Below are 12929 nucleotides of genomic sequence, written 5' to 3' on the forward strand. Positions count from 1 at the left end.
TGCCTAATGTTTGGACATATCCATGAAAGCCTCCTGTATGTATGAAATGGTATTTACATGAGAGGTCCCACTAAGGGACTGCAGGGGAGTGCTGTAACTATGGTTTGACAGGATCGTGAGGCTCTCATCTGGTGATGTGTCCTACCCTTGCTACTCTGTATTTTCTAGTATTATAAAATATTTTGCATTTCTTTGAACAGAATCAATTACTGGTTTAACAACTCCTCTCTAGTTCCTCAGGTCTGACTACAAGCAATCAGAAATTCTGTAAATCCTATTCAACCTGCTGCTCCATCCTGGGTGATACAGATATTATTCCACCGGTTTTATCACCAAGCACAGGATTCATCAGGCAGAACTGGGACTCCGGGCTGCCTTCCCCAGTAAGCGTTTGGTGTATCGGTCTGATGACAAGTTTATAGATGAGAGACTGAGAAAGGGTAATTAAGGCTGAAATCTCTTCCTCAGCTTTGAAGTTTATTATGTTAATGCAAGGAGACCTTTTATCTTCCAAAACTAGATCAGATTACAAATAAGATTAGATGCTATGGTGTCAGCTTTGGCTGAATCTCTACAGCATCTACCAGCTTCTGGATGCGTACATTGCTCAGCTGTAACTTGAGGGGAAAATGCCCTGTAAATTATAGAACATGTTTTAGTGGAAAGGCAAAATGGGCAGAAACCTCATGTTCTTGACTGCAGTGGCACGTTTTCTCTGTATAGATTTAATGTCTCATTTGCATGCAGGATATTTTGTATGTAAGATGATCCATAGATGTGTTTACATGCATATGCATGTACAAATGCGTGCTGTTGTAGTCACTTCCATACATCATTTTGCTGTTCACCATTAAGGTAGAAGACAGTGTAAACATGCACGAATATTGTTGATACTGTAACAAGGCCACAAATATAAGAAAATATAATGCGAAAAAAATAAAAAAAAACCTTAACTGACTCTTTTATTTCTTTGTTTTTATTTTTTTTGTGTGTGTGCTTTTTTTAAGCTTCTTTCTGATTCCTTCAAGTATCTGAGCTGGCATGACATAGAGGAACATGATGTTCAAGGAAATCAGCTTCACTGTCCCCGAGTGAGAAAAGGTAAGGAACAAAAAGACATATTTATGTTTATGCCTCATCTCTATTTATTCTGAAAGTGTGCTGGTAAATGTTATAGGTGAAACCATGGAGCTCAGCACTGTTTTAAAAAGGGACAGGATTTCACTCCATATTGTACATCCTTACTTTTTTAAAATTACTATGAAAATACTCTTTGTAACTCTGAAAACAGGAAACAACAGCCAGAATTTAAAAAAATTAAGTATTCTGGTGTTTACCACCTCTCCCAAAAGTTCATTAACATTTAAATACTGTTCAAAATGCTAAAGGCATATACCAAACAAGAAACCAAGAGTGAAGTCCAGTCCTGCTAACAGTGACATATACTTTACTCTAAGGCCTAATTGGCCCAATTACAATCTGAAGGTGTGCTCAAGAAAGAGGAATGAAAGATGGATTTTAAAACCTGGTGTTTGCACATTAGCCACAGCCATGCTGTCCTTTCTTTTGTTAGAAATGTAAAGATGTTCATAGCTGTAAGCATTTCAGTAGACCCACTGACTTGAAGTCTTCAGCATGTGTTGTTCTTAATAAAAATGAGTTTTAGATGAGGATATTGGGCCAAGTTGCAGCTGTTGTCAGTGACTGGCAAGTTAGAAACGTATCTCTTGCTCAGGACAGTTGAAGGATAAGTGCATCTCTGTTATATAATCTTACTTAAAAATATGATAGAATATATAGAAACAGTATTTTAGAACTCAGATGCTTGTGCGCAACCGTTTAGGAAAAAAAACTTTTTTTCTGAGCTGTAGAAGAAATGTCACTTACTAACCATGTACCAAATCATCATGACCTTAAATTGCTTGCTGAATAATGGGCCCAGAAATGGTAGAACATCTTCACAATAATTTACTTCATTGAAGCCTGGAAACCTATGCACCTTTAATACTATATATATTCCCTCATTTCAGATATCATCCCAGCCATATATATAATCTTTCAGCAAGTAGCTAAATGCCAGTTCTATATCACATCCATTATTGTAAATCTTTTTTTTTCTGAGCAGGGCCTTCAGAAGAAGAGCTGTTTTTCAGAGGAGAAGAACATACGTTAAAAAAGAGGAAACTAGTAACTGACACAGAGAAGTGGCAAAAGAAACTTCAAGAGAACTGGGAAAACTGTGCTGTAAAACTTTCTCATTAATTCTTTGTACTGTGATTGTAAATAAGCCAAATAAATAATGCACTGGCTGCTCCTTCCAGTTAGTAGTTTTAAAGCTCAGGTTGGTACCATGACACTTTAAACCAGAAGGTTTTTACAAGCTGGAAGGAACACTGGAATATGTTGTAATTTGAGTTCTGACCCAGTGAGAAGAGTTAGCTCCTATCTTTTGATGAAGCCTCATTTGTGCTTGGGCGTATAAAACTAGTGAAATTCTTTGCCTTCTTAGCACCTTCCTCAAAAAATGATGATAAGCAAATGTTAGAGAATGGTGTGGTTCAATTTCAGTTCTCCTCCTCTGTCCTCATACCAGCTTATGCAATTCTTTTGGCTGGAGGTACCACATTATTGTAGGTTCTCACCAGGAATAGGTGATGACCTCCAAGATCAAGGAGGAAGCCATGTAGGAACTTACCTTTAAGCCATGATCACTTAGTCCTGCTTTGTCCACCCAGCACACACAGGCATCCCCAATCAAAGAGGAAGGAGGAGGCTGGAAGAAAAGTTCACATGCTTGAGAGATGTTTTCTGGCATCAAAGAACACGTGGGAGAAAATACAAAAATAATGAAGGGAAGAAAATGGGAAGTTATGGAAAAGACTGTTGGAGAGTGGGTGGAGGAAGGAGACCAGTGGATCAGATGACGATAGAGAGAGCTGGAGTTCAGGAAACACTCCCATCTGCGGCCCCACACAGATAACTGCTATCTGATTGGCAAAACTCCAGCTTTTTGTATCATTACCACTTCAGGTGACCCTTACTTTCATTGCACTGTGCAGTGCATCACTATGATTCAAAGGCAAATTTGGCACCACCATTTGTTTTTAATTGGTGGAAGAGCAGCATAATAAAATCGATTCACCTTTTAACTAATTCTGACAGTGAAAAGATTTAATAATATAGTTACTAGACAGCAAGAAAAAAATGTAAGTAATTTCTATTACTTTTCTCTCCCCAGGAGTTGAACCTCTCATTTCAGGACCTGGGTGATCTTTATCAGGTGGAAAACTTCAGGAGGATTCTCCAAAGATTAATTCGTGTGGAAAAACTGTGGTTGGTGGACAATTCCTTGACAGACCTAAGTGCCATACGGTTGCCAAGGTAGACAAAATGTTCTGCTTATATATATATTTTTGATATCATAGAAATAAAAACTGTTATTTACGTAAGTAATGGCTGAAGCAGACTCTTGCAAACTGCCAAAATATGATATTTTGGGAGTTGTTATATTGAGAATCCATCAGTATATTTCTATTTTGAGTTCATGTTATACCCGAGTTGAAAATATTCAGTAAGGAGGTAAGATGACGTCCCCTTTATTCCTGGTGGATAATTCATGAGTCTTCTCAAGTTCAGTGATGTATTTCCTAAAAGGGAACTTGTTAAACACTGAAAGAATGTGTACAAAGAGATGGTTGAACATGACCCGAGCAGAGAGGCCAGGTGCAACCATTACAACTATATTTTTACAGTGGGTCTATTGCTATTCTGATGTCTTGTGGCTAGGTATATCCAAAGCTGTAATACAAGGAACAGGAATAATGATGCATTTATTGTACAATATAAAGAAAGCTGAGAGTACAGAGTATAAGGATATTATCTTGCAGACCTTGGTTAGCAAAAATAACACATAAATAAAAAAGTGTGAAAACAGGTCCCTACGAATCAAATTGTTGTACCTCTCATTGGAAACTCTAAGCTGCCATGCTTGGCTTACAGGTATGTACTATTATGAACGTGGTCAGTGATGTCATGTGCTTTGTGCTTTACAGATGCAGAGAACTAAATGTCAATAAAAACTACTTTACATCGTTCAAACAGCTGCCAAAAATACCTCAGATTCAGCACTTGTCACTGGCTGAAAATAACATTATGACACTAAGTGGAATATCAGACTTGAGACACACTCCACTCGAATCCCTTATACTCAAGAGGAATCCCTGTGAGTTTCAAGAAAGCTACAGGCAACAGTAAGTCTTACCATCCCATGGCCAAAAAAGTGGGTTAACACAAAGAAATATTTGTGAGAGTGCACAAAAGGAATAGGATCTCAACCAGGATCCCAAATTTGGTGCCCAATGACAGGAGAAGAGTTCGGACCAGATGACCTCCAGAGGTTCCTTCCATCCTAAGCCATTCTGTGATTCTGTGAAATACAAACTCTCCCAAATAATCTCTTTATTTTCCCATATTCCCAGTCATCACAGGTGCTTCAGGAAGGTGGGCTTGCAAGCCATTATCTGAGAATACCCACAAAGGATTCAGAAACTTCCTGGGAGGCTTTCTAATCATGTGAATGGCAGTTCATGAACTGAACTAAGTCCATGGATCACATTTAGAGACAGCGAGTAGGGCAGATAAATTAGATTCTCTTTTATTAATAGAAACTACCTATTACTCAAACTCTCTTCTGTCTCATTGCATCACTCATGTATTCCGAAAGGAGTCTAAATTGCATTAGATGTCAGAGGTGGAATGAGAAGGATATGTTGAAAGATGGGAGCTAAAGCAAGAGACATTTCAGTTACCTTCAGTTGATTTTTCTGGATTTGGTGCTTTCTCTCTGTGACAGCACTGGGTTGAGTCCTCCACCTGGTGTATGTACAGGTTGCCTGCAATGCCATGTAGCATAGACTTTACTGAGCTGCCTCAGATACTAGAAATGAAAGCTCAAATCCATGACAGAGTAGAGAATTCAGGGCAAGATAATTTATTCTAAATCTTGTGCACATTTTGACACTCACATCCCTATTCCATTTTACCCAATTAATGTTGACTCCAAAACCCTGTTGCCAGGAAAAGAATTGGACATAGGTCAAAATGGGGAATGAAGAGTGTTCCTTCTGAACTCCTGAAATCTACATGGTTGGGTGTTTTTCCCAATAACAAACACAGAATCTAGTCAGTCACCTACAGCAGGTTATTTCTGAGCTAAACCTTACTGCATGTGTCTGAGAAGTCCTTTCTTCCCAGGAGAGAAAGAAAGAGAAGGAACTTGTTAAATGAAAACCTTTCTGACTTTCCAGTTGGCTTTTACTTCAGTCTAGTAGGCAGCCCTTTACCAGTGTGATGGTAATGCTTGTGCTTTTTAAAGATGGATAGGCAGATATCAAAGGGAAAGTTACACAGTAAATCTAATATAATGGATTTCACATCTTATTTACATATCAAAAGGTCCAAGAGAAGAAAAGCTGAAAAGCGCTTTTTAACAACTATTAATTATCTTTATGCCCTTAATCCTACCAACTTTTAAAGCAATTAAATATATCTCTCTGGTATTGCTTTTACTGCCAGTGTTGGAAGACAAAGTGAATCATTTTCAAGCCTAGATAAAGCCCTGACATGCCGAGGTTGAGCCCTGAAGTCCTTGCTCACCTCAGAAGGTGCAGAAGCAAACGCCACAGCATGTGGGTTAGGACCCTGTGTAATGCTTGTAGGGGGCTGCGATTCCATCAAACGCCTCTTCTGAAGCAAACAGCAGTCGTAATGACCAAGGTTAGAGATACTGATAAGCTGTTTGAAAGGAGCAGTATGACAGGAGGTAGAGCCATTCATTTTAGTTTGGCAGCATGCCTACAAAAGAGGGAGGACTTATTTTCTTTGTGAGAAATGGAGGTGCTTTGCAGAGAGCCCTGTTTCTCTCTCACAGAAGGATAAAAGTTGAGCTGAGCTTCTTGCAGTCTGAATCTTTGATTTTCAGCAGCCCAGGAATTTCAGTCTAGGCTAACCCTGTGCCCTCTCTTTTGCATTAGACAACCAGTTTGGTTGTACTCTGTTCAAAATGTAGGCACCTGGAGTGCTTTCATGAGTTTGAGGATATAAAAATTGGGCAACAGAATGAAAACTGAGAAAATTTAATTAATTCTTTACCGCATCAATTCTGCAACAAATACCAAATCAAGATTTCCAACAACACAAATATATTTTGGTTATCTTTGTATCCCCTTTTTGTTTTTTTTTGTGTCTGTTTTGTTCTCAACATCTCCAAATAATACTTCTCTCAATTTCTATTTTTCTTTTGTCTCTTTTTAAGTGTATTCTTCAGTTTGCCAAATCTGAAAATACTGGATGGTGTCCCAAAACTACCAGAGGACTTTTCACCCCCAGCTACCAGATTTTTTCCCAAAATGTGTACTGTGCTCTAGCACTGTGTTCTTGTAGCATCACAACTGTGCTGGAATCATTTTATTTAAAGAATCAATAAATGCTGCACGTGGAAGTCAGTATTTTTTTCTGATCAAAGAGGCATTGAATCAGAACTAAAATTCTTCTGAATGTGTTCATGATACTGCAGATATCAAGTAAGTATGGATAAATGATATATAAATAAGACATAACGTGTATGCTGAGTGTCACGAATTTAGTGTATTAAAAATATGGGGTGACTTGCTGGTCTAGGGACTCTGTGTCAAAAACAACCCACAATTATTGACTCCCATTGTGTTCACCTAAAATGTGTCCAACTCCAGACCACATGTCCATTGTGGAAAATGATACAGGGATTAACAGCCAGGCTACAAAGGGAAAAAATAATAGAACAGGCTGTGCAGTTTCTTTTTTTATGTCTCACTGATGTCCTAGTGCTCTTTAGTGGGCTTTGTAGGTGGGAAAGCCAGAGCCACCACAATCATTTTGGTATTTAGAAAATATTTGCACTAGTGCACTTGGTATGTCTAGAAAACAGTGACAAAGTAAATCACAAAAGAGGAAAGAAGTCTTTCATCTGGTCACTGGTGTTGTTTAGAAATGTCTTGCTGCTTAGTAAAGGTTCCTCAGACCAAAGCTACAATGAGGGAAGAGCTGTGGAAGCAGGAAGGGGATTTATCAGGGCTCCCCAGGATAGCTGAGTGCAATTGTCTTTGAGAGGTGTCTGTCCTTGGCTTTGATTCACTTTCTGTTCAATTTTAGATTTTCTTCCAGGCAGCTCATGCTGGTGCCACTAATGGTTTGGGAAGACAATGATAGAGTCCTGGAAAAAGAAGACAATTAACAGAATTGCCTAATTCCAGAGACAGGCAATAAATTCTCTACTGTGTATTGGCTACAGGCGCAGTTTGGTTCAGTTGTTCAGTTACGGAGAGAGGCATAATGGGTGCCCAGCCCTGTGTGCTCTGCAGTGCAATGTCCTGGCCACAGAAAGGCTGCAACAGCTCAGGCTGTGTTGGATCAGAGCAAGGGAAATGACCAGCTCGAGAAGTTAAGGCTCTCCCTTACGAGTATCCTTACCTCTTCCATAGCTTAGCGGTCAAAACTGTTGGTCAAGATACTGATCAAAATATGGCAAGAGCTAGATCCCATGATTTTGAGTGCGTAACAGCACCTAGCTCAAAATATTTTGTAATGCTGTGACAAGAAAAGTCTCAGGCTGAGGGCTCATACACAGGAAATATGAAGATGATACAGTCCAACAAGCTCTTACGGATTCAGGGAAGAGATGTGGTTTACACAGGGGCAAGAACTTTGAGATAGGCAAAGTGAAACAGTGTGTGCTGTGCAGCATGGCAAACTGATCCCAGATTTATCCAGAACTAGTATAATTCAGTAATCAACATAAAACCCCAACTGTTGTGATTGGGAAAGGAAAGCGTGAAAACAAAGGGTGAAATATTTTCTTCTTGACCGAGGATGTATGTGAGAAAACACCATCTCCTCCAAAGCAAGGCCAGGAGCAAAAGCTGAGAGGAGATGGGGTGGGAAGGAAAACCCCGGCTGGCCTGTTTGGAGACCGGGGAAGGGGAACAAGCTTTTCCAAAAAAAAATGGTCGATTGTCTGCTGGGAACACCCCTGGAGGCTTTCCTCTCTTGACCTGAGACCTGGGTCAGTCACAAGACAGAGGAACGGATGCAGGTTTGTTCTTTCCTGAGGGGGAGCTGGTTCCACTCTGTTTTCCTTTCAGTATTTTAATGCTCTGGCTTGGAATCCCAGATGAATCCTAGGTACTATCTGGGGAGCCACACTGATCTTATTTAAAGTGCATCCAGGAGCAAGAATGCACCGGTAATGTTTGAGTCACTTTGCTGCAATGAGATTTAAATGAGACATTCACTGTCAGCACTGTCACAAGGGAAACCGGGAAGAAAGAGCAATCAAGTTCCAGCTGTTTGGCTGGACAACAGCCACGAGACAGAGGAAGCACCCTGGACACGTTTCAACATCACCAGGCAGCTGGAAACCCCAGCAGCAGGAACCTTTAGGAACAAGCCAAACCAGGGATAAATTAACACACATTTTAGGCTCTAAATTTGATTATTACTATCTTTCCTTTCCTGCTAAACTTACACTCAGCTTGACTGTGACATTTGCTAGGGGGGAAAGTCCAAGCTTGCCCCATTTCAGTGTTCCAGGCCTGGCACCAGTGAGAGCAGATCGCTTGCGCTTGGTCAGGGCTCAAATAAGATGAAGGGGTCACTGCAGCTGCTATAAGGTTAAGAAGTTTTGTTCTCATCTCAAAAGATGGGCTTTCGGCCCAAGACTGTTGCAGTCATGAGAAACACTTGTCCAAGCCCAAGAAAAGATGTGCCCAAAGCAAATTACTCTTGAGCTTTATTCCTTTGTTTTCTGCAGTTACGTTATGGAGCGGTCTAATCGAAACCTAATCTAAGATTTCAAGAAAACCTGGAAGGAGTGGAATGAAAGTAGAGCCTTTATTTGACTGGAGGTTTTGAGATTTTATTTACAGTGATTGCACTCTGAAATCTAGAATAATAACAACCACCTGTGAGCTTGGTATCAAAGCATCCCAAAATGAACTGTGTATTTCTGATTACTTACAAAGATACCTTGAGACCTGATATTTCATGAAACTTTGCCAGAACATTCCCAAAATCTTGCCTAACATCATGAGACAGGTCTGGGTTTGACAGAGATCAGAAGTGAGTTCCCAAGTCTCATTATAATTGTCTATCCGTCATTATGTCTCAGTCTTTCAGTATGAAATAAGGAGTAAGCAATATCAAATCAAAGACAGATTCCTGAAAGAAAATGAGAAAAAACAACACTTGTCATTTAGTCTATTTACTATCAGCCTGGGAATTCCAGAGCAGGATTTAAACCATCTGAAAGTATTAAGTACATGGATCTTGGAAGCAGTCAAAGCCCTAACAGAAAAGAAATCACCAGCCACTAATGAGCATTTCTGAGAAGACCCTTGGCTCGTGTATGCATTAACCCTGTACAACATGAAGCACAAGCACACTGTGTTCTTATCTGCCCAAATGATTTAAATCACCCAGGAAATGAAGACCGTGGGCTATTATCCTTCTCCAGGACTGTGCATTGCAGACACCAGCACCAGACACGAGCACAGGGAACGGCAGAGCAGTGGCTGCCTGGTTTTCTTTACAAACATTCTCTTTTAGCTCCCTTACACTGAGCTTCAGAGGCTTAAAGCACATCAGAGGCAAAATAGAGATGATCAATAAAGCCTGCAGATTCAGCATCACGAATGTTAATGCACATGGCTCGAGCCATGTATAGACCCATATGGAGTATGTAACTTGTCAATGACTTAGAAGAAATATTCTGGTTGCCTAGAATTTAACCTGGAAGTGCTGGGGCACAGAGCGGGTATAGGGACATCACAAGTGTCACTGTTTCTGCACTTCTTCCCTGGAGCAGCTGGCACATTCCTGTGGCACAGAGAGGTTGTTTTTCTCTCTTTGGTCTGCTCTGGCCTCTGTTTGTGATATTTGTGTATCAGTGAAGCCAGACAGTGGTGCCTTTGGTACTTGCTTATTCCCTCACTTAACACAAGTAACTACCCAAGTCCTTCCCATGTTTAATTTAACAGCAAAACTTCCACTGGCTTCAAAGCTGCAGAAGCCCTGTTTTCTTCTTCTGCGTGGACGAGAGGAAGGCAGGAAGCAACCAGCTCACAAATCAGGCACCGGGTTCCCAGAAAGGGCTGTTAACCTTTGAGAAGCAGAGCGCTCTCCCCTTTCCCATGAGGCCCTTTCTGAAGATCAGACTATGTTCATTTGTTTTACCATTTCCTTCCTAACTGATTAAAATCAAATACTTTCTAGTCTATGTAAGGTGGTTTTCAATTACTGCCATTTAAGTTTTGCTGTTCAATGAAGAACTTCAGCATTTTTGATGATTTCCTGGCTATCAGCACTGAAACTAAAAAGGAATGCAGTGAATATACAGACTGGTGAATATACTGAATATAACGATGTTTTGATCTATCTGGATACATATATGAGACACAGAGGCACATTGGCAGGAAGCATGGGTGGAAATAAGCTATTAAGATGTCTCAGAGCGTTCATTTTTCATTTGTAATCTATCATCCAAGATACATTTGCTTTGGAATTGCCAGGTACCGTGCTGCATTATGTAATTGAAAGCACTGAAGATAAGGAATGAAGGCCATTGAAAACATATGCTTTGGATAAAAGCAGCTATAAAAATAAATGTAATGACCATACCAGGGACGAGACAAGCATGGATAGTAACAAATTGGGAATGACCAGAAAGTTCTTGAATAGTCAAACTATAGGAAACTGTGCAGTCAGCCCTGAGGATTGAAATCCAAGCCTTTTTTCTTTCTTTTTTAATTTTCTTTTTTTTTTTTTTTTCTTTTTCACACTGATCATTTTATTTTTATTGTGTGTTAACATAATAAATTTCCCCCTTCTACTCTATGTACTGTCTGTTTTCTTTCTATTAGATTGCTGGAATTACTGCTTTCAATCTGAACACTGAGCCGGTTTAAGGATGCTCCAATTAAAAGGAACTGATGATGAAGTCAGATGTTTCCCTGACACAACTTCAATTTCCTGCATAAAATGTACAAAGCTCCATTTTTCTGAACGCAAGGGAAGTCAAACAGGAGACTGCATCTATGCTGGGGGCTCCAAGCCCTTTTATAGTCAGTACTTTTCTCTCACCTTTTCTCAGCATTGCACATCTTTGAGTTTTACCCTTTGGGGTCTTATCCTGCATCTTCTTCTGTGTTAGCTCAGTGCCATTCTTGTAGCTCCAGAGACCTTCCTTGTCTTGGGCCCATGCTTCTCTTGAGCATAAAACTCCAGCCCAGGCTGGGTCTGGTCACTCAGGCTGCTGCAAGCCTTTTGTTGCCTGCCAGGCCCAGCTATTCTCCCAGTTTCTCCCAGTTTCTCCCAGTTCTACCTTCAGGTCCACCACTGCATGTGGTATGCTTGGTATCATGGAGGCAAAGCAAGACCATTGGTGCAGCAACAAGTTCTGTGGATTTAAATAAATCAGTAAAATAATTTAAATTAAACAGACATCCATTCTGTATGAGCTGTCCCTCTTTAATCTTTCAAAGGCAGAGTTCTTCGTGAGGACAGATGTCTAATTCAGGGCACAAGATTATAGAAGAATGAGTTCAACTTGGAGGACATTTAAAATCAACAGTGTCTACAAGATAAAGGATAAGGAGCTTAGACCTGCTGCAGTTCTTCACTCAGCTTAATGTTTTACCACTGATTCTAACTTGGCAGTATTGGCATGCTGTTTTCCTCTGCTCTTTTGCTTTGTTTATTGTCTTTGTCTAAACATTGCAATGCATACAAGGCTAAAACCACAGCTTAAGTTCAAAAGTATAGATCTATGCCCAGAGAGAAATTGGAATATAATGTTAATTTAACTACAAAGGGAAGTGTTCAAAGTACTTATCATGTCCTGTGCCACAAAAATTAGATAAAAGTGTCCTCAGGTTTTTCCTGCGACAGTATCACACTTGGGCACTGTGAACCAAAAAGAGACTCACAATAGCAGAGTGCCTAATTATTATATGTGTCAGCTTGAACGTACCGGAATAATTCCAGGACAAATTTGTCTCCAGTTATAATTCCATTTATTCTAGTCGGGTCTATTTACTGCCCAGATGTCTGCCAGTTACTGAAAAGGCTATAATTATGTCCACACGAAACCTGCCTTTAAATTTTGGATTGTCACATCCCAATGCCTGAATGGGTGAAGGAGCTGCAGTGTTGGAAGCAGGATAATGTTAGCACGACGTGTGTGAGCCTGGGCAGGGTCACTCTATAGTGGTTTGTGCCACGACAAGGAGCCAGACCAGGCCAAGGGGATTCACTGGAGGGTCGGACATCTGGGGACCACCTTGGGCTGGGCCAGAGCCTGGGCAAGGGCTAGAAGGGTGGTGTTGGAGAGACATTTCAGCTCTACAGCACTGTGTAATGCCTCGGTGGCCCAGAAGCTGGACTGCCGTGCCTTGCTTGTGACTGTGATGCAGTGCTCAGTTACCTTCAGGTGTGCAACCACAAACATGGCTGAAAAGGTAATGTCTTCTGTGGTAATTAGTAGTGAAAGTCCTGATAAGTAATTAAAGCCCCAGATATCCCAAATATCTACACTTATGGCAAAATATACTGGGACATAGTAACTCTGTGTGTGTGTTTAACATCAAGCAACTTTACAGTACCGGCAGCTAGAAAGTGCTGCTTGTAATGTGAGAGAAGCGTCAGGGCTTTGGGAACATGGCGTGGTTTGGTTGGTAAATGTAAATGGTCATTTCTGAAATACACTAGGCCTTTTTTAAACAACTGCAGTGGAACATACCTCGTGACAATATTGGGAGAAAAAAATATCTCAGTTTCTGTTTCTAATTATAAACATCTGTGTGTAAGCGAAAGCCGTTTCTGCCTCTATAAGTGTATTT

At 40.4% G+C, this 12929-nt stretch overlaps 1 long non-coding RNA gene across 1 annotated transcript; it reads left to right on the forward strand.

Annotated features, from left to right (window-relative positions):
• The first annotated feature begins 247 nt into the window (after positions 1-247).
• LOC137861339 (uncharacterized) lies at positions 248-6574 on the forward strand. The gene is made up of 5 exons (XR_011099552.1): positions 248-383; positions 1008-1101; positions 2126-3381; positions 4053-4250; positions 6314-6574. It is a non-coding gene; the product is annotated as an uncharacterized lncRNA (long non-coding RNA).
• Positions 6575-12929: the final 6355 nt, after the last annotated feature.

Source organism: Anas acuta, chromosome 9 (genome assembly GCF_963932015.1).
Source record: "Anas acuta chromosome 9, bAnaAcu1.1, whole genome shotgun sequence".
NCBI lineage: Eukaryota > Metazoa > Chordata > Aves > Anseriformes > Anatidae > Anas > Anas acuta.